The following is a 22,487-nucleotide window of genomic DNA, read 5'->3' on the forward strand; positions in this document are numbered from 1 at the left end:
TTCTTTCTTTCTTTCTTTCTTTCTTTCTTTCTTTCTTTCTTTCTTTCTTTCTTTCTTTCTTTCTTTCTTTCTTTCTTTCTTTCTTTCTTTCTGGCAAGTGGTGAGTGGGCGGAACTTTGTGAGAGGATTGAGAGAGTAACGGGAATGTATGAAGGTTTGTCCGTCTTTAGTAATTTCCTGCTGTTTTTTCCTTTATCTTCTAATGTTGCTGAGGACAGCCAGTATGTCTCCTCTGGGGGTGCTCCTCTTCGGAATAATGAATTCCAAAAGCTCACAAGACGGTAAGATGTAAAACCGACACCTGAGTTGGTTTGCTTTTTAAAGGAGTGTGCTTTGATGGCTGGTAACGTGATCGGTTGCTTAAATACTTGCTCCGCTTCATGATTGAGCAGTGCAGTTGTGGTGTTTGTTGCTGCAACTGACCTCGTAAATTGTTTGAATGGAGTTGTCATTAAAGGCAGTCTGCCCAACGTGATGCACCTTGCCACATCTTCTAAAAAAATCAGTCTATCCAGTGTCCCACCATTTCTATCTAATGACGCTCTGAAAAAAGAGCTTTCTCTGTACGGACAATTAGTTTTTCCAATAAAGAGAATACCGATTGGCTGAAACATGTTGTGTCTTTTAAGAGGCAAGTATTAATAATTCCAAAGGAAGTAAATTAAGAGATAAAAGTACCTGTAAACTTTTAAATAGATGGCTACACAAAGCATGCAGCTGCCCGAGAACTGAAACTGATCTTGAGGTAGAAAAAGACAGTAGGCGAAAAGAAACGTTCATCTGATTCGAAACAGGACAAACCTGGGGAAATGTCTAATAGTGTTTCAAAATGAAATTGGTCAAAGTGCTAGGAATAGAAAGAGTGGTGATAAAATCATGAGGGAAAACAACATCAACATTAAAATTAAGGACAGTATACAGACGTACGTGAGAATGAAAACGATTTGACAATCAATAATGTATGGGGAGATACAGAAATGCAACTTGTAGTATAGGATGTCGATTTTAAGGTGCCTAAAGCTGTGAAAAGGCATAGAAACACCGAAGACCAGGTCGTGCCTAAGAAGCACAGTGTGACGGAGAAATCTGCTTAGCAAGATGCAGAATAATTGTCAGCTTTTGATATCGAGGAAGAGGTCGACTTGTCGGACACGTCCTTAATTCTTAAACAAAAAAACATGGCATCACGGAGCCAGGGCTGACGCCACTAGACATTCGCCTAGGGTGCAGATCACAAGGTGGTGAAAAGCCCAGCTGCACAGGTTGGCTACTGAACAGTCGGTTGGCGCACAAATAAGCATGGCCTAAGGTGCAAAATAACCTAGCACCGACACTGCACGGAGGGCTACAGTTTTGCATGATTTAGGGCTTTTCTGGTAGAGACAAAGGGTAAGAATGGGATTGTATTGCAAAGTTTCTTTCCAGACACATACAGTAGCCGTTTGTCTTTTCTGTTAAAACTGCAGGAACTGAGCGTTTTTCTGGTAAGGAGGGACGGAGGTTAAGAAGCATTTTGACAAAGTCATGTGCAGCGTCTCAAACCTGACATGTTTAAAATAAATACTCTCTCTGCGTATTTTCAAATTACATGTGTTGTTTGGTTTCTGTTTTATTTCCATATATTTCATATGAATAACTTTAATAATGGGGGTCTAAATGTTATTGTTAATATTTTAAAAAAATGTAATTGCCCAAGTCTGTGATTTCTTGAAAGGAAAGCACCTGTCAGTAGCTTGCATGTTGGAAACGCATGTCACTGCAGACGTAGAACTGGAGTGGTAGAAATGTTGAGGGGCTGATGTGTATTTTAGCCATGGGTCATCACAGACTGCTGGCGTCACAATCACCCCATCTAAGCACTTGTCCCCGGTCTCCATGTCTGTCAATGAAGTTGCTAAAGGGAAGCTGCTTAAGGTAATGGCAACGTTTGAGACATTTGTTTCTATTACGGTTTACACTCTGACAATTGGCAGAAAGAGAGAGAGTTTGCCTTTTTAAAGACCTTAATCGCAGGCACTTAGTGGCTGTGATTCAGATGATTATGTGTTTTTAGGAGGGGAGTTTAACTGCACTGAAAACGATGTACTGGAGAGAGAGAGTGTGCCGGAGAGTTATGTGTCATCATGGAGCAGCATGAGCTGCAGGATGTGCGGAGGGCTTTGAATACGGGGTATGGACAATACTCCTGGGCACAGATGCGAGGTGACTCCTTTTCTTTCGACAGGATTTTTACTTTTAGCAACCATTTTATCATCCCTACAAACCTCTACGATCATTTTTTAATGCACTGCAATACTGCCATCTATACAGTCAAAAAGTTCTCATTGGCATCATAACAATTTTTTATGTTTTGAAACTCATTATAAAGCATGTTTTTGATAATTTTGGACTCAATGGCAAAAGAGGAACAATAATTTCCATTCTCTGAGGCAATGGTGGGATGTTGGGAAGGCACAGATTTGCCAATTGTGTAAACAGTACACTATGAATGATACAAAGAGTACGGACGAGTCCATCAAAGCCATAAAGGAGGAGACACTGGAGACTTACGGTTATTCATGTTTAATAATCATGAAAACAAAAAAAGCTGCATTGGTGCAGCTGATAATTATAAAATTCAGGGGGCTCTGGTATGGTCTCATATTCAAGCAGAGGTTGAATGTAATGCTCATACAAGATATCCTTTTGGCCTGGAAAGGAAATTGGGTCATTGCTGGATGATTCATTGCTTGTACATATCATCTGGCTAAGATATGTGAGGAACAAACCAGATCCATGCTAGGGCTTTGGCGTTTTACTCTAAACTTTACTCAAATGTGTTAATAGAGGCAATGAATGTCAATTTTGATTTCCTTTCAGAATTACCACAAATTTTAAACAGATGCATAACCCTGCAAGAGCTTACAAAGCCATGTAGAGCATAAATTATGATAAAAAAAGGAAAAGATTGGCTTGGCTTGAATTCTGTGAAATGTTTTGGGACTGACTTGTTAGCTGTTCTACAGGAAGGATTGAATTAGGGAATGCTTCTTCTAAGTTGCAGAAGAGAAGTCATTGCACTCATTGCAAAGAAAGGGGATCTGTGTAAAATCAAGAACTGGAGACCTGTACCTTTAATCTGCATAGACTATAAGATTTTTTTCTGAAACACTGGCTAACAGAGTCAGAGAGGTGTTGGGGTATGTGATTCATTTGGATCAAAGCTACTGTGTGCCAAACAGATCCATTTATGACAACATCTTTTTCATGAGATATTTTAGAAGTTTATAAATTGTTTGGGCTACAAGGTGGTCTAATCCCTTTGGATCAACAGAAGGCCTTTAATAGGGTGGAGCATCACTATTTATGGGAAATAATGGAATGCTTTGGTTTTCCCCCGATTTTATTAAAATGTGTAAGGAAAGTCAATTATGACCTGAGTGCTCTGCTTAAAGTAGCTAGGGGGATTAAATAGGGTCGCTCTCTTTCTGGGTTGTAGTACTCCCTGGCAATTGAGCCCCTGCTGGTTAAATTAAGGAAGGAAGTGAGAGGGCTATCTGCCCCTCAGTGTTCTGCACCTCTGAGGATCTCAGCCTATGCAGATGACATCATGGTAATCATAGAGAACAATGAAAATGTGGATGGAGTAGTATCTGTCTTGGACGTTTTCCAAAAAGTCTCATCTGTTAAGGTTAATTGGAATAAGAGCTCTGTGGTACACTTGGGGGGTTGGAAGTACAGAAAATTCCAGCTACCAGGAAGAATGAAAGAGATAAGAGGAGGTATCAAGTACCTTGGTGTTTATTTGGGTGATGAAGCTAGTGAGAATTAGAACTGGGAAGGAGTAATAGACAAAGTAAGGAGTCGTTTGAATCAATGGAAGCGGTTGCCTCCTCAGATCTCTTATAGGGGATGTGCCCTCTTTATTAATAAGCTAGTGACGTGTCCTCTGTGGCTTAGACTAGCTTGCCTGGAACTTTCTCAGGATGTGATATGCAATGTACAGATGTAATTACTGATATTTGTTTGAAACAGAAAGCACAGGCTAAGGCAGAGCATTCTGTATCGAATGAGGGAGGTCAAAGACCAATTGATGTTCAAAGTCACAAAAATTTGTTTCGATTGCAGGCTTTGAAAAAGTTTCTCTATAACCATAACCTGCTGTCTTGGACGACTTTGGTTTGCAGCTTACTTCATCAAGTGGGATCTTCCAAAGTTCTACTGCAGTCTTTTCAGATGCTGGCAACAGTTGAAAGCAAGCCCTGAGGAAGACTCTCTTACACTGTACTGGGTTTTACAAATGCCCATATTTGGTTACCTCCCAATAAAGTTTTTATCCATGCAACAATGAATGTTGACAGCTGGGATGTTGTAAATCAAGCGTCTGATCAATGCTACACAGAGTGGCTGGGTAACTGCAACCAAGGTGGCGGAGGACTTAAAATTGTACTCTATGCTTACAGATAAAACAAATTTAACGCTAATTATTTCAGGATTTCTACAAGTGGTTAAAGAACTGTTGAAAGACTAAGCTGAGAATATGGACTGTTTAGTTAACTCAAAATTCCAAAATCAAAATGGAATACAGGAAACCACACTGAATTTTAAAGCACTTGACCTGTATGTTACAGAAGGGAAAGAACTTCATAAACTGTGTGTCCACGTGAAACATCAGTTCAGAAAAAATCTGCACACACTCTGGAGACAGACTGGGAGATTAGGGAATTACAGACATGTTAGGGGCAGTCTGTACAGGCCACCATTGAATGAGAGGACTTGTGACCTGAAGAGCAGGATCCTGTAAGGGATAATCACCATGAGCTTGTTTGCATGTCTCTCATCCTAGGGTATGTGATAAGTGTCCTTTCATTCCTGAAAGAAAGACTGTCTTCAATTGTTTTCTGTTTGGTTTTAGGATTCAGCTAATTTTATCCGTTCTTAATTCTAGTTTTAATGCTTTAGAATAGTACAAGGGATGTTCAAAAAGATTCCGCACTTTTTTTAAACTCGGTTTAGTAGGAATTTCAAAAACAAATTATATCACTTTTCTAATTTCTATTCAATTTTCCAAGCATCGTACCAACATTATAATGTCCAAATACTACTAGTCTCACCTTCACCATTTCCAACGAAAATATAAAAGTGCGGAAATATTTTGAACGTCCCTCATATTTTAATGACTCTCTATTTATTTGTGGAGTATTTGATTCATAGGACAATAAGAGTAGCAGCAGGATTGCCAAGTGTTTGTTGGACCAGGCAAAAATTTCTGTTTATAAGTCAAGAAAAGAAAAAGTCAATAATCAAAGAGAATTTGATTTAGGTAAAATGTTTACTGCTATAGTAAAAGTAAGAGTATTTCTTGACTATACATTTTAAAAAATTAATTTTAGCCTGCAAACTTTTATTAACCAGTGTGAGGCAGGAATAAGAAACTCTTTTGTTTGTAAAGTCTAATACAAACTTTGGGAATCTGTGTTTTTTGAAATATTCTTTGAGTGCTTATGACTATAAAGATGTGTTTTTTTCTGTAATGATTGTTACTGAGTAATAAAGTGTATTTTAAAAATAAAATCTTTCTTTCTTTTTCTTGTGAGAGTGGTGAGTGGGTGGAGCACTGCGTGAGTGCTGCTGTGGGAGCTTCTGCAGGTTTGAATTTCTCCTTTCTTTTTCTATGCTTCTTTTTTACTGATTTTAATCTTTGCAATGTTCTTTTTGTGACCCCTCAGGGGAATCGGGTACTGAATGTCCGAATGATGGCCTCCTTGGTGGGTGCCAATTCCCATAGGAAAGATTTTAAATCACTTACTCACTGACATGGTGTAAAGGTTGCCCCTGACATTTTGTGTTCCCTGGAGGAATGTGTACTTGTGGTAGGTCAGGTAGTTGGCTGTGAACACATTCGATCTGCTTGTAGGATGCGTAATGCAATCATTGTGTTTTTAGACCCCACGGTGTTGGTAAACATGCTTGTGGAGGAGGGCATAGTCATCTGTGATTCCTTTATGTTGGTCTTGCCATTATCTGCCTCTGCTAAAAAGTGCTGATGATACTGAGGGATATTAATAAAGAGCTTGAAATATCTCTGAAATTTAAAGTGGGCAGCTTTGACTACATCATTTTTTAAATGTTTTAAGTATGGAAGCCCTGGGTATGTAGCAAAAATCTGTCCTGGGAGTGAAGATGAAGCTATTGAACAGAGTAATGAAAGGTCTGAGGATGCCCTGGTGCTGGTGCTACAGGCGAAATGATGGAGGAAAGGAGAAGAGAGAGGTGAAGTGAGCACGCAGGACAGGGATTGGAATGAAAGACAAGGGGAATCTGATAAACACAAAAGTGTTCAACAACAGGAAGATGTTACAGAGGAACTTTCAGTGGCTAGTAATGAGATTGAATAAACAAATCAGGTTGCGGAAGCAGGCTCATCTGCTGTAGAGAGCAAGTGGGGTGATGTGAACATGGCAAGATTTAAAGTTCATGCTGTACTAAAGAGAATCCGACAAGAAGAAACAAAATAATAATAATTAGTTGATTTTTCTTATTTGAAATGTGAGATAGGTATTCTTTCTTTTTGGGGTGAGATGGGGTTTTCTTTGTTTTCTTTACTTACGATAATGCAAATGATTTGTATTGTTTTCTTTTTGTGATGAGTTGTTTTTTTCTTTGTTTTACTTACAACAAAGTAATTGATTTATTAATTATTGATTAATAAATTTCAATTCAAAACTCAAACTCTTTCTTTCTTTCTTTCTTAGAAATTGCATAGCCTACAAAATACATTTTCTATCATGGATTTTTCTTAAACCCCACAGTTACAGGGTGGCATGTGAATGCAGCATCCTGGTTTTTGACTCTAGAGTCCTATCTATATGGAGTATTTTCTCTCTTATTTTTTCTGCATGTTTCTTTATTTTCTCCAGGTCTCCTGCTTATCATCCCATATCTCAAAGACATGTATGTCCTGAACTGGTCCCGTGTGGCTGTGTGAGTGACTGGGTCCTGAACTGGCACTCAATCCAGGGTCTGTTCCTACCTTCATCTGATGCTGTTGGGACAGGTTCCATCCCCAATGACTAAAAAATTAGATAAGCTGGAACAGAAAAAGCATGGATTTTACTTTTATGTTGGATAATACATTATATTTTTCTGGCCATTTAACACAAGGATTTTTGCCTTGCCAAGATTGCCATTAACCACACCTTGCCTATTGTTACTGTTTAAGCTGGCAATAGTCTTTGTTCATTACCTTTATTACCATGTGGTAATACTAATGAAATCATTACACATATAGTAAGAATTTTATTGTTTCAGACATTAATAGTAGCAAGGAAAGTGCATGTAGCAGAGTGAGGAAAAATCTGAATTAATGTTAAAGCTACTTCCTTGTAAGTTTATCCATCTTAATTAATTATTTATGAACTTGACAAGTGCATCTCCATGGGTAAAGAATATCTGGATCTAAGGTGACATTTTCATTTCTTTTTCATTAGGTATTCTTCATGAATATGAATACAGCATTGTTTCTTTTGGACTAAATGTGTTTTTAGGCATGTCGGATAGAGGAAATATGAAAGAATGCCTCACATCAGGTCTTTTTTGCTCAGCAGGCAATGCAGGGAGTTACTGTATATGACGGCCTACCTCTTGATATCTTGATTTTGCATTTCATTATTTTTTCCTATCATGTAGAGTGCAGGAATATTGACAAGTGATGAATTGGCGATGCATTTAATCAGTCTGTAAATCTGTTTTTGAATTATATTCCATGTAATAATATTTACATTAGCTGTAACCTATTGAAAAATCGGTGGCATAATACAAGTATTTAAAATACATACCTTACCTTGAACAGAACACAGTAAAATTGTCCAGCAAAATTGAATGTCCCTTTAAGACTAGCAGTCCATTAAAACAGTTTTTATAATGGTCAAGCTACACAGTTAGTTGTATAAATATGTATTTGACAGACAAATTACAGTATGCAAATTATCCACAATAAATTATTAAACTTTTCTCCACTTTACAACATAACATAGCATTTTCAAAGCAGCTTAATCCAATTCCAGTTCACTGGGGGACTGAACCTAACCAACAGCAATGGGCCCAAGGAAGAAACTAAGTCTCGGTGGGATGCAAAATTATTGAAAGATTCTAAATTGAAAGCATGCTCAGAAAACATGTTTTTGTTAAAAAAAATGATTAATTGGTAGATAAAACTAAAAACCGCCTGTTATCTACAATTAGAATTTTAAAATGCAATCATCTTAAAATCCTGGGAAGCAGCTTCGGTGTTGCAGGTACTGGCTGAGGTGGCAGATCGAGGGGCATGTGGCAGGCTGCGTCCATGGATTGCCTATGGCCATGACAAGGATGGAGAAAGAGAGAGAAGGAAGGAAAGTTAGCAATTTTAGCTTTCCATTTGCACTTTAACATATTTATTGGATTAGGAATTTTAAGCACCCCAGAACATGAATTATTTATGGAATGAATTTTTAATTGCACTGTTTGCATGTTTTGAACCCACTTTATATTCTCTGTGTCTGGAATAAACCAATATTATTATGACGAGTAAGTCTTGTGCTTGTTTACTCCCTCAACATTAATCCATCCTCGGCAATGACTATCAATATTGATATCAATAAGCCGGTGATGCAAAATTTCATTATGATAGATTCAGCTATTTTGGAATAAATTGCAGTTTTTGGTTGTTCCCATCATTACAGGTCCCCTCCATGATTACATTTTTGAAATGCCATAAATCTTATATTTTAAGTTGGACCAATAGCTACCTACAGTACACGAACAATTTTGTGAAAATTGGTTTAGCCATTTTTGTATGATTGGCAAACAAACAGACGAGGTGTGATCTGGAAGCTTAAGTGAAGCCCTTAGTGTGCAAAATGGACAAAAAAATCATCAAACTATGCTAAAAAACTCAAGCAACAGACAAAAGATATGCAATTTAATTTAAATCTATACATATAAAAGGAAAAGCCCTCACTGACTCATCACTAATTCTCCCACTTTCCATATAGGTGGGAAGCTGAAATTTCGCATGCTCATTCCTTTCAGTGTACTTACAAAAGTTAGGTATGTTTCATGTTCTATTGCAACACCCAAGGGGGGGGAAATGGGTGTACCCCCTAAACTGTGTATATAGATAGGGGAAACCCTTCCTCACTATTTCTGTGACTTCCAATATACGTAGGAAGTCCAGAATTCCTATGGTCATTCTTTACACTGTACTTAAAAAATTAAGTATGTTTCGTTTCACACCATGCCCTGTAACGAACTTTCAAAAATAACAGCTTCTTTTTGGTGGTTTCACCATTATGCCGTAAGGAACTTTCAAAACTGACCTCTCCTTTTGGCGGATTCATTCCTTATTTCCGTTAACAGAGGATTTATTTGCAGAGATGCACAAGGGCGTCCCCAGTCCCCCTTCCTTTTTCCGCACAGCCGCTGTCCACGCACCTACCACGTGGTTGACTCCCTGCCTATATACATTAATGACATCCCGTGCTCATGTGCCTCCTCACTCGCTTCCTTACTTTCCTCAGCTGCTTGTCGTGCTCACTGCTCCCTTCTTCTTTACTCTACCGTTTCAAGGGTGGAAAGACTGTTGAGGCTTTAGACATGACCCTACAATACATCAGAAACACGACAAAAATGATGGGAGGCTTGACAGTCTTGCTGGCTGGAGACTTCCAGCAGACCTTGCTAGTTGTCCCAAGAGGAACACGTGTCGACGAAGTTAATGCATGTCTGAAGTCTTCATACCTATGGCCTAAGACCAATGCTCTTACCTTATGAATAAACATGAGGGTTTATTTGAACTGCGACAAAAAAGCCAGAGAGTTTGCTGCTCTCCACAGCAACATAGGTGATGGCAATTTAATTGAAAAGAACTGTAAAATCAATGTTCCTAACAATCTCTGTCTCCTGGTGAATATCTTACAAACCCTTATTGAAAATGTTTACCCCAACCTACGAAATCTGCATGAAAAGGATGTCTCATGGTTGAGGGAGAGAGCTATTCTAACACCAAAAAAAGGACATGACTTCACATATAAACACTATTTTACTTCACCAACTAACTTCCATAACAAAAACATATAAGTCTGTTGACTCTGTTGTAGAACTAGAGGACGCGGTGCACTATCTGGTAGAGTTTCTTCACACTCTTAATCCTCCGGGCATGCCTCCATATACTCTACTTTTGAACGTTGGTGCACCAATTATGTTACTACGAAACTTACAACCACTAAAACATTGTAACAGCACCAGGCTTCAGATCAAATCTCTGCACAAAAACCTCATTGAGGCAACTGTCTTCACTGGAACTGGTTCTGGGGAGACTGTATTTATTCCTCACATCCCTCTCATACCCTCTGACCTGTAAGGGTCTGCTGCGCTATGACAATAAATAAGTCACAGGGCCAGACTCTAAAAAAGGTTGCCATTGACTTCACACAAGATTGCTTATCACATGGCCAACTGTATGTTGCATGCTCAAGAGTAAGCTCAGCAGACAGCTTGGTCATTTTACAGCCTGAAGGCAGAACTGCAAACATCATTTACAAAGAGATCCTAACATCCTAAAAATGTGTATTTGTCATACACAACATTTACAATCATAAATTAAACTCTTTACAATCATCAAATTCACTCTCAATCCTAAAATAAGCCTACAACAATTACATTGACAATCATGTTACATTATTTTTAAAATGTTTCCTTTTCTTTTCATAACTTCTTTAGCAACAACAACAACAACATTTATTTATATAGCACATTTTCATACAAAAAGTAGCTCAAAGTGCTTTACATAATGAAGAAAAGAAGAATAAAAGACAAATAAGAAATTAAAATAAGACAACATTAGTTAACATAGAAAGGAGTAAGGTCCGATGGCCAGGGTGGACAGAAAAAACAAAAAAAAACTCCAGAAGGCTGGAGAAAAAAATAAAATCTGTAGGGGTTCCAGGCCACGAGACCGCCCAGTCCCCTTTGGGCATTCTACCTAACATAAATGAAATAGTCCTCTTTGTAGTTAGGGTTCTCACGGAGTCACTTGATGCTGATGGTTATACAGACTTCTGGCTTTTAATCCATCCATCATTGTTGGAACATCATGGTGCTTTGGGTAGATGGTGGTGGCACAAGCCACCACCAATAGGACACCGGAAAAGAAAACAGAAGAGAGAGTAGGGGTTAGTACAAATTTTGAATGAATAGTTATTATAATGAATTGGATATACAGAGTGTCAGGATTAAATTACAGTGAAGTTATGAGAAGGCCATGTTAAAGTAATGTGTTTTCAGTAGTTTTTTAAAGTGCTCCACTGTAGTAGCCTGGCGAATTCCTATTGGCAGGCTATTCCAGATTTTAGGTGCATAACAGCAGAAGGCCGCCTCACCACTTCTTTTAAGTTTTGCTCTTGGAATTCTAAGGAGACACTCAGTTGAGGATCTGAGGTTGCGATTTGGAATATAAGGTGTCAGACATTCCGATATATAAGACGGGGCGAGATTATTTAAAGCTTTATAAACCATAAGCAGAATTTTAAAGTCAATTCTGAATGACACAGGTAACCAGTGTAGTGACATCAAAACTGGAGAAATGTGTTCGGATTTTCTTTTCCTGGTAAGGATTCTAGCAGCTGCATTCTGCACTAACTGCAAACGATTGATGTCTTTTTTGGGTAGTCCTGAGAGGAGTGCATTACAGTAATCTAGCCGACTAAAGACAAACGCATGAACTAATTTCTCTGCATCTTTCGATGATATAAGAGGTCTAACTTTTGCTATGTTCCTTAGGTGAAAAAATGCTGTCCTAGTGATTTTATTAATATGCGATTTAAAATTCAGATTACAATCAACGGTTACCCCTAAGCTTTTTACCTCCGATTTGACTTTTAATCCTAATGCATCCAGTTTATTTCTAATAGCCTCATTGTATCCATTATTGCCAATCACTAAGATTTCGGTTTTTTCTTTATTTAATTTGAGAAAGTTACTATTCATCCATTCTGAGATACAGGTTAGACATTGTGTTAGCGAATCAAGAGATTTGGGGTCATCAGGTGCTATTGATAAATACAGCTGTGTGTCATCAGCATAGCTGTGGTAGCTCACGTTATGTCCCGAGATAATCTGACCTAATGGAAGCATGTAGATTGAGAAGAGCAGCGGACCCAGGATAGAGCCTTGTGGAACACCATATAGAATATCATGTGTCTTTGAGTTATAATTACCACAACTAACAAAGAATTTTCTCCCTGCCAGGTAGGATTCAAACCAGTTTAAGACACTGCCAGAGAGGCCCACCCATTGACTAAGGCGATTCTTAAGAATACTATGATCAATAGTGTCAAATGCGGCACTCAAATCTAAGAGGATGAGAACAGATAAATGGCCTCTGTCTGCATTTACCCGCAAGTCATTTACTACTTTAACGAGTGCAGTTTCTGTGCTGTGATTTGTTCTAAAACCTGACTGAAATTTATCAAGAATAGCATGTTTATTGAGGTGCTCATTTAACTGCATAATGACTGCCTTCTCTAGAATTTTACTTAAGAAAGGCAGGTTAGAGCACACTACTTCTCCGCTGCGAAGTGCATGTATTTTGCTAGTAGATAATAAATGATAATACCTGAACTCATTTTCAATCTCACTTAATTCAATTTTGAGTAGCAAGTTCTCCTAAAATATACAGTTTGGTAACCCTAAATTTTGAAGTAAATAATAATAAACATTTCTCATAAATTGTATGTTACCCATTCATATTTCATAATATATGTGCATTTGCACATTAGCAATGTAGCAATTCACTGAATTCAACTGAAATAAATATGTTGACTAGAACCATGAAAATGACAAAACATATTAATTTCACTGCTACAAATGCGTTGGCTTAAAAGTCATTTACCCATGCTTGAAATGAGCTGTCAAAATTACAGCATCCAGGACACATTAGAAAGAAATAAATGACTAAATGGCGGATGCTATGTTTTTATATCTTAACCTATCAACATATTTATGAAAATTATAGATAAAAACTGAAGTCTTAATGTCATAAATTAATGATCATGATTATTCTTTTAAAACACCATTTTATCTTTTAAAAAATAATGTATTTATACAATTATTCCATTTGATATTTATACCATAAATGACTCCAGACCTATTATGCAATCCTTTAAGAATTTACAAACATCTTCATTTCTCTGGGTGCCTTTCTCAGCACAACCCCAGCCCATTTACAACGGTATGCAAACGTTTGGGCCCCTTTGCTTAAAATGTCTGTTACTGTGAATAGTTAAGTGAGCAGAAGATGAAATAATCACCAAAAGGCGTAAAGTTAAAGATGACACATTTCTTTAATATTTTAAAAAAGATTACATTTTTATTTCCACCATTCACAGGTACAAAATACTGTACCAAAAAAATGAAAATGGCACAAAGCAAAAGTTTGGGTACCCGACATGGTCAGTACTTAGTTAGACCCCCTTTGGCAAGTATCACAGCTTGTAAACGGTTTTTGTAGCCAGCTAAGAGTCTTTCAGTTCTTACTTGGAGTATTTTCAGCCATTTGTCCTTACAAAATTAAACCTGTAAAATTCTTTTGAGGTCTATCCACAGATTTTCAATGATGTTTAGGTCAGGGGACTGTTAGGGCCATGGCAAGACCATCAGTTTGCACCACTTGAGGTATTCCATTGTAGATTTTGAGGTGTGTTTCTGATCATTATCTTGTTGTAGGACCCATCCTCTTTTTAACTTCAACTTTTTTACAGATAGTGTGATGCTTATTTCCAGAATTAACTGCTATTTATTTGAATCTATTCTTCCATCAACCAATGATGTTTCCTGTGCCACTGACTAAAAAACAGAAGCCTAAGGCCTAATCGATCCACCCCCATGCTTAAATGTTGGAGAGGTGTTCTTTTGCTGGAATTCACCACCCTTTTTTCTCCAAACGTACCTTTGCACATTGTGGCCAAAAAGTTCTATTTTGACTTCATCCGTCAACAGGACTTGTGTAGGTATCGCTGCACAGTAGGATAGTGCAACACCACTTCAAAGTCTACTATATCTTCCTGAAGGTCTTTACAATCAAACAGGTGTTTTTATTTGCCTTTCTAAAAATCCAACAAACAGTTCATTCAGAAAGTTTTCTTGGTCTTCCAGACCTCAACTTGTCCTCCACTGTTCCTGTTAACAGCCATTTCTTAATAAAATTATGTACTGAGGAAACGGCTACCTGAAAAATACTTTAATATGTTCTTGTAGCCTTCTCCTACTTTGCAAGTATCAATTATTTTATTTTTCAGAGTGCTAGGCAGCTACTTAGAGAAGCCCATTGCTGCTGATTGCTGGGACAAGGTTTGAGGACTCAGAGAATGTATACAGCTTTGCAGTTTGCATCACCCAGGGCTTCTTAACAATGACTGTGAACAAGCCATAGCCCTGATGAGCTAAAAAAAGGTCTGAGACCTTGGTAAAAGTTATCTGAGACCTCAAATATCTTGGGGAGCCCAAACCTTTGCATGGGAATTCTTTCCTTTTGTCACTGTATAATTATACAAAGCAAAAACAATACACTAATCTTGTATAAAATCCTGAAAAGTAATGTGTCATCTTTAACTTTATGCCTTTTGGTGATCAATTCATCTTCTGATCACTTAACTATTCACAATAACAGGCATTTTAAGCAAAGGGGCCCAAACATTTGCATACTGTATCACTGTTCCATGCCACTATTCTATTGCATATTCAGAATAGGATTTTTTTAACGGTCTACTCTGTGTTTCCCTCACTCCAACAGTTTAAGGATTATTGCATGGCATAATTGGGACGAAGTAAACTGTACTATATACTCTTTTTGTCCACTGCTTTCAAATCCACTGTTTTCACAGCAAGTTTGTCACAGAGCATACCTGCTCATTTGATCATTCACTCATTGCTAGCCAATTTAAAGCTGTAATTTAACCCATAGTTCACATATGAAATCTGGAACAAATTCAGAGTACCATAAGAAAACCCAGCTTAATACAGGGGGAGAAAACAGGAACACAACCAGTGTACAGTGGGCCCCAACGCAAAGAATGCTTATCCACTTTGCTGCCCACTAACAAAACTAATTTCTTATAATTTGTACTTTTAACTTAAGCTTGTGAAACATCTTGATCTGGAAGGATTTATTTCCTCTACCCTGGTTAATAATATACTACTGGAACTTCAGTACATGTTCAAGTCATGCTGGTTTTGCTCATTCAACTTGCTGTTCAACCTTCCTCTTATAAGTGAGGTAAATGCCCAGTGCCTCTGTTACATGCCCCAGCCAGTACTCACTAGGTGGTGTTTTTAGATAACATGCTGGTACATGCTTTCATATAGGAGTTGATTTCAAGAACTTTTCCATTTTGTTGGAGAGTGACCAGACAAAGGAGAGTGAGCTGACACATGGAGTTCCAGTAGTATATTGTTAATCCTGTCTCTGATAAACTGTCCATATTCTTAACCCAGTGAAGGCTTAACAAACTCAATTCCCTAGTTAATGTGATGCTACAAAGGATAAGTTTTAAAAAATCTCTTGAACCCTTTGAAATTATTGCATTCACTGGCTCTTTGCTGCACCAGTGATACAGAGATACAGGTTGTTTCAAACCAGGCTTTGGTTCATTCTTAGTAGGAGAACCTCCATAGTATAAAAGTATAAAAGCATTAAAAGATAAGATTGCTACTGTACCTTTGCTACTTCAAAGTAGACATGTTCGGTAAGTTTTAATGGTTTTTTAAATACTGGGGCCCTGCTGTTATATCACAAGGAAGGGTTCTTAATTTTGCTGGGGTTCAAATTAATGTATTATGTTTCTTTTGTTCATTTACAATTATTTTATGTATGGTGATTATGTACATCATTCCTATTTTTCATTTTGCTGCCTTTGTTATTATTCCATGTGTTTTGTGGATGGTCCCCCATGTGCTGATGGGCCACCTAGCCAGTGATATTTTCATAACGAAAACGAGAACTAGAACTAAAAATATCGTTTTTCATTTTACAAGAATGAGAACTGAAATTAAGGCAAACAGAGAAACTGAAACTAAATAAAAATAAAAATGAGTGATATGTGAACAAATTAAAATGAGAACGAAAATTGAATAAAAACAGAAAAAAAGAGCAATAGCATTTTCGTTCAACCTGGTTCAGTCGTGCAAATGGGTTGTTTGTAGTTTGCCTTGAGTGTTCAGTTATGTTGCACTGTTCACTATGCAGTGATCTTGTACCTTGGGCATACTATAGTCACGTGGAGCGACTTCCGTTAAGGACCGTTTTTTGTTTGTTGAGCACATTAGGTTGAAGCAGTGAGCGCTTGTGGTTGATGATGGTGAATTTTGCACAGATGTTTGCTCGTAGAATGTGAGAAAGTAACATATAGAAATACTTTAATTAGAGTGCAGATGATAATAAAAGCAAATGTAGCTTGCGAGAAGAAGAAAAGAGAATTGGAGTTTCAGTGCAGAGCCAGCTGGATCAGTACTTATTGGAAGTCCAGCACTTCCCTGGCACCATGACTGCACTTCAAGCAGGGACATGCAGTCAGGGAAGGCAGGCAGAGCCTCACCTGTCATCATGAAAAGTAAAAAAAAATTATATATGAAACATAACCAGTAGTCAATGTGCATGCTGCCAATTGAATAGTGAATAAGCTACTCGTTTGGGTTCATATATTTGCCACTCTGACTCTGAAGGAGTCAGCGCCTCTCCAGCCATGAACCTCAGTGCACGTCACTGCTTCAGTACTGGCAGCAGAAATCGTCAACATACAGTCTGCTGGCGCCAGTGGCCAAGGACCTTGTCTGTGCACTTGCATTACAGGTGCTCGTCAAGCGAATATTTTCACTTTGTGGCTATCTGCGCAATGGATGCCATTGCAACATGAACAAATCTCTCGAAATGCGTGCTCCTTTAAAGCTTAACAGCAATGTGTTTGCACAAACTGGATTCTTGGGTTGAAATACTTGATCTTGCTGACTATACTCATTAGGCCACTTCATCTGTTTGATCATTGATAGTCAAGCTGTGTTTAATGGCATTATGACATTTAAATGTATTTTGTTGACTGAAACATAACTTGCATTGAAATATGTGAAGGCCAGGATTTGTGGTCTTGCAACAGAAAAAAAAAACTAAAATTGTACTAACATTATGTAAAAAAGCCAGAACTAAATAAAATAAAAACTAAAATTTTAAACACAGAACTAAATAAAAATAAAAATTGTTGACTCCTCTGAAAACTAGAATGAAATAAAAATAAAAATTGATTTTATAAAATAAAATAAAAACTAAAACTACAATTAATATCAGAACTGAAATATCACTGCATACCTACCAGGATCTGCCCTCCACCCTATAAGTTTCTAGGAGGTTCATTCTGAATGCACTTAGGAGTGTTTAGTGAGTTATTGTGATTTTTCTATTCTTGTAATGTTTTTAATATTTTAAACCTATGCTCTATTTTTGGCTACTCATTTTCATGTTTTTTGATATATTTTTCCACAGTTCAGGCCATGTTTTATGAAAGAGACACCTACTGTGGAATTTTCCACTTGTGAAATCATGACAGCACTCAAAAAGTTTCAGAATTTAGAATATTCCTTATTCTGAAATTTTGGAGTAGGAGTACTCAACCTGTACAACCTAATCCAATGACATTCACGTTTTTTCTTTTTGATGATTTTAATGCTTTTTAGACTTGATTAAATCACTAGAAAAACTTCTGCTTGCATGAGTTACAGCAGCAACTTCCGCTTCTGTGGATGAAGTAAGGACGACTTTTTTAAATGAGTCAATGTTCATAAAGGTAATATGGGTGCAGTGTCTGCTTGTTATCTATTCTACACATCTGTAGACACAAATTGAGTTATCATTTTTACTGACCGTGATGATTTGACTGATAAGATTAATTTTACTTATTGTTCCATGTTTTTTTTTTCAAACAACATTTCCAGGGTTTTCAGGATCAAGGAATCTATTGCACTACATTTTTGTTTTTTTCAGTGTGTTTTTAACGATGTTGAAAATGAACGATCTTCTCCCATATTGCTTTCTTATGGGTGATGTTTTTTCTGTTGCTATTGAATTACCAGGCAAGACAACCAGGAGTGTGCAAAGCATGGCATCATCAATAAGACTGTTTAAAGGTCTACATCATGGACTTTATCATTGTCTGAGATTTCCAATTTTTCCAAAGAACAAAAAGAACCTTTAGCTGACTTTCTTTTTAATATTTTCTGTTTTTTTTTGTTTTTTTGTTTCTGTTCCTTGACTATGTTTAATGTTGACTCAGTTTGGCTCAGGTTACATGTTTGATCAGTTTGGCTAGTTACATGTCCCTTTTTGGCCACGAAATTCTGCACTGTTTCCTGACTTTGATTCTTATTTCATGAGTATAATATTTAGCTTGTTATTTCAACACTGCAAATTCTTCCAGTTCCTTTTCCATTTAAAACTGGTGCTACACAGTCCAGTCATTACACTGACGTTTTTAATGGATCTTTGAGAGAATCAACAGTTTTTAACTGCTTCTGAAAGACAACAAAACTGGACTGCCTTACCATTTAATTATCAACTAGGGGCACTTACTTCTGCTTTAATGAAACACTCTAAGAGACTTATGCTAGGACATACTGTATTAAACGTAATATTCCAGATAGTTTAGAGAACTGGCAATTTGCTTACCACAACTGGACAAAAACAATTTATATTCCAAAGTACTGTTTGTGTACAATGTCTCATTCATAATCGAATGCTGTTCTTCCATCAAAAGTAAAGATCAACATTCTAGATATGGGACTTGGTGACATCTAAATGAACTTCCTATTTGGCAGACCAAAACATATCTGAATTGACAGAATCCCTTCCTCCACAATGATCATCAACACAGGACCTCAGAAACTAATGACCTATTTCTAACCTGCCTTTCTTAAGTAAAATTCTAGAGAAGGCAGTCATTATGCAGCTAAATGATCACTTCAATAAACATGCTATTCTTGGTAAGTTTCAGTCAGGTTTCAGAATAAATCACAGAACAGAAACTGCACTCGTTAAAGTAGTAAATGACTTGCGGATAAATGCAGACAGAGGCTGTTTATCTGTTCTCATCCTCTTAGATCTGAGTGCTGCATTTGATACCATTGATCACAATATTCTTAGAAATCACCTTAGTCAATGGGTGGGCCTCTCTGGCAGTGTCTTAAATTGGTTTGAGTCCTACCTGGCAGGTAGAAAATTCTTTGTTAGTTGTGGTAATTATACTTCAAAGACACATGATATTCTATATGGTGATCCTGGGTCTGCTGCTGTTTTCGATTTACATGCTTCCGTTAGACCAGATTATCTCGGGGCATAATGTGAGCTACCACAGCTATGCTGATGACACACAACTGTATTTATCAATAGTTTCTGATGACCCCGACACTTTTGATTCACTGACACAATGTCTTACTTGTGTTTCTGAATGGATGAATAGTAATTTAAATAAGGAGAAAACAGAAATTTTAGTGATTGGCAAAAATGGATATAATGAGGGTATTAGAAATAAACTTGATGCATTGGAATTAAAAGTCAAGGTGGAGGTAAAGAATTTTTGGGTAACTATTGACTCTGACCTGAATTTTAAATCACATATTAATCAGATTACTAGGACAGCATTTTTTCACTTATGTAATATAGCAAAAGTTAGACCTCTTATAACATTGCAAGATGCTGAGAAATTAGTTCATGCTTTTGTTTTACGTCAGCTAGATTACTGTAACGCACTCCTCTCAGGACTACCCAAAAAAGACATCAATTGATTGCAACTAGTGCAGAGTGCAGCTGCTAGAATCTTAACTAGGAAAAGAAAATCCAAGCACATCTCTACAGTTTTGATGTCACTACACTGGTTACCTGTGTCATTTAGAATTGACTTTAAAATACTGCTTATGGTTTACAAAGCCTTAAATAATCTCGCTCCATCCTATATTTCTGAATGCCTCTCACCTTACACTCCTAATTGTAACCTTAGATCTTCAAATGAATGTCTGCTTACAATTCCAAGAGCTAAACTTAAAAGAAGAGGCGAGGCAGCCTTCTGCTGTTATGCACCTAAAATCTGGAATAGTTTACCAATAGGAATTCGCCAGGCTAATACAGTGGAGCATTTTAAAAAAACTGCTAAAACACATTATATTAACATGACTTTCTCATAGCTTCATTTTAGTTTAATCCTGATGCTCTGTATATTCAATTCATTTTCATTATTATTCATGGTGGCTCTGAGATCCGTACTAACCCCTACTTTCTCTGCTGTTCTTTTTCTGGTTTTCTGTGGTGGCGATCTGCGCCACCACCATCTGCTCAAAGCACCATGATATCCCTACATTGATGGATTAAAGGCCAGAAGTCCACATGACCATCATCATCAAGTTCTTCCATGTGAACCCTGAATACAATGAGGACTGATTGAGGTCATTTATGTTAAGCAGAATGCCTAGTGGGGGCTGGGTGGTCTCGTGGTCTTGGAATCCCTGCAGATTTTATTTTTTTTCTCCAGCTGTCTGGAGTTTTTTTTTCTATCCTCCCTGGCCATCGGACCTTACTTTTATTCTATGTCAATTAGTGATTCCTAATTTTATTTTCTTATATATTTTGTCTTTTTTCTCTTTCTTCATCCTGTAAAGCACTTTGAGCTACATCATTTGTATGAAAATGTGCTATATAAATAAATGTTGTTGTTGTAATGAACTCCTTATTTACCAATTACTATTTAGCCAGACATTGTTCCTACTCCATTATTAAACATGTTAATGAAAACCCCAGCACAGGCTTGATCATCAGCAATACAGTGAGGTCAGGACAACAGTCTCTCTCTCAATATCATCAAAGCAAGGAGCTGGTTATATATTAAAGATACAGGAGGTGACCATACTCCTATGTACAAAAGAGGAGATGGTGTGGAGAGGACAACAGCTTTAAATGTCTTGGAGCCACTATCACTGATAATAACAAAGAAGACTTTGCAAAATGTATGAGAGATCCCAGGATTTGGATGGAAGTGGCCTCTTCATGGGGCACACAGATACCTCAGTGTTAGAGGTTCATGGACAGAGCAAAGCATTTACTGGCAGGGTAAGAAGAAAAGAGATTAGGTTAGAACGAGAGAGACACAGAGAGAAAATTGAGAGGTGAGCCATAGAAATTCAAATCCTATTAGACTAGGTCTGAATCACTGCAGATTTTTTTTGCTTTGTTCATTTATTTGCTACTTTATTTTCTCTCTCTAGTGGTTGAATAAATGTACTTTTCTTGCATTTTGTTCTCTTTGGCGTTATTCTGGGGAAGAAGGTTGTTACAACAGTGGCCACAATTTGCATCAATAGATACATACAGGGTGAGTCAAAATTAGGTTAACATTTGAATAGCGAAAACAATTTATTCACAAAACATACTTCATATGTGCAAGATGATTTACAGGGATATCTCAACCTGTTCGCCATCATGTTCAACACATGTACCATATATGGCACATAAATTGTCCACAAAAATTGTATATAAGTATATACATAGCAGTACCATTAATGTTAACATAATTTTGACTCACCCTGTATTGTAAATAGTGTATGTGTACATTATATTTAAGACAGAAAGGTCATGAAACAGAATTGGCAAGTGACATATAATGTCTCTTGAGAAACAGAACATGCCTAAGAATTTATGAGAAGAGGAAGGAAGCTATTATTATTTTTTTTATTTTATTATTATTATTATGACTAACACATTTATCTAAGCAATATAATTGTTTATACAATTGGAATACAAATAGTATGAGTGAGTTGCTCAGAGTCACATATTACAGTATTGGTGTCACACTGCCTGTCTGGGTTGCCCTGTCATCATTCTTATCTTATCCACATTTATTTTTTGAACCATACAAACTATCCATCCATCCATTTCCCAACCCACTGAATCCAAACACAGGGTCACGGGGGTCTGCTGGAGCCAATCCCAGCCAACACAGGGCACAAGGCAGGAAACAATCCTGGGCAGGGTGCCAACCCACCGCAGACCATACAAACTATTATTTTTTTTATTATAAGAAATGTTTCTAATTCCTCTCACTGTTATCCTATGAAATGCAATTTACTAATACCCCCAACACTGATAAACTCTAGTTAGGTCAGTATTAAAGATGTGTATCAATCATCTGTTGTAACTAGGCAGAGCTGATTTAAGATGGCAGCTGTTATATATATTTAGCTGTCCCATAATATATATGGGATTATAAGGACTGCCTGGTTATCAGTGGGTATGGGTGGCATTGAACAATAAAAGACCCCATAAAAGAACTATATTCAGAAAGCGAAACTCAGATTAGAAAATTAGGAGCTTATTTACATGCATGGTTTACTTCCTCCTGGTGGTCTCTGTCTGTTCAGAGGTGTGTTGTGATTATCACTGT

Source organism: Erpetoichthys calabaricus, chromosome 9 (genome assembly GCF_900747795.2).
Source record: "Erpetoichthys calabaricus chromosome 9, fErpCal1.3, whole genome shotgun sequence".
Taxonomy (NCBI): Eukaryota; Metazoa; Chordata; class Cladistia; order Polypteriformes; family Polypteridae; genus Erpetoichthys; species Erpetoichthys calabaricus.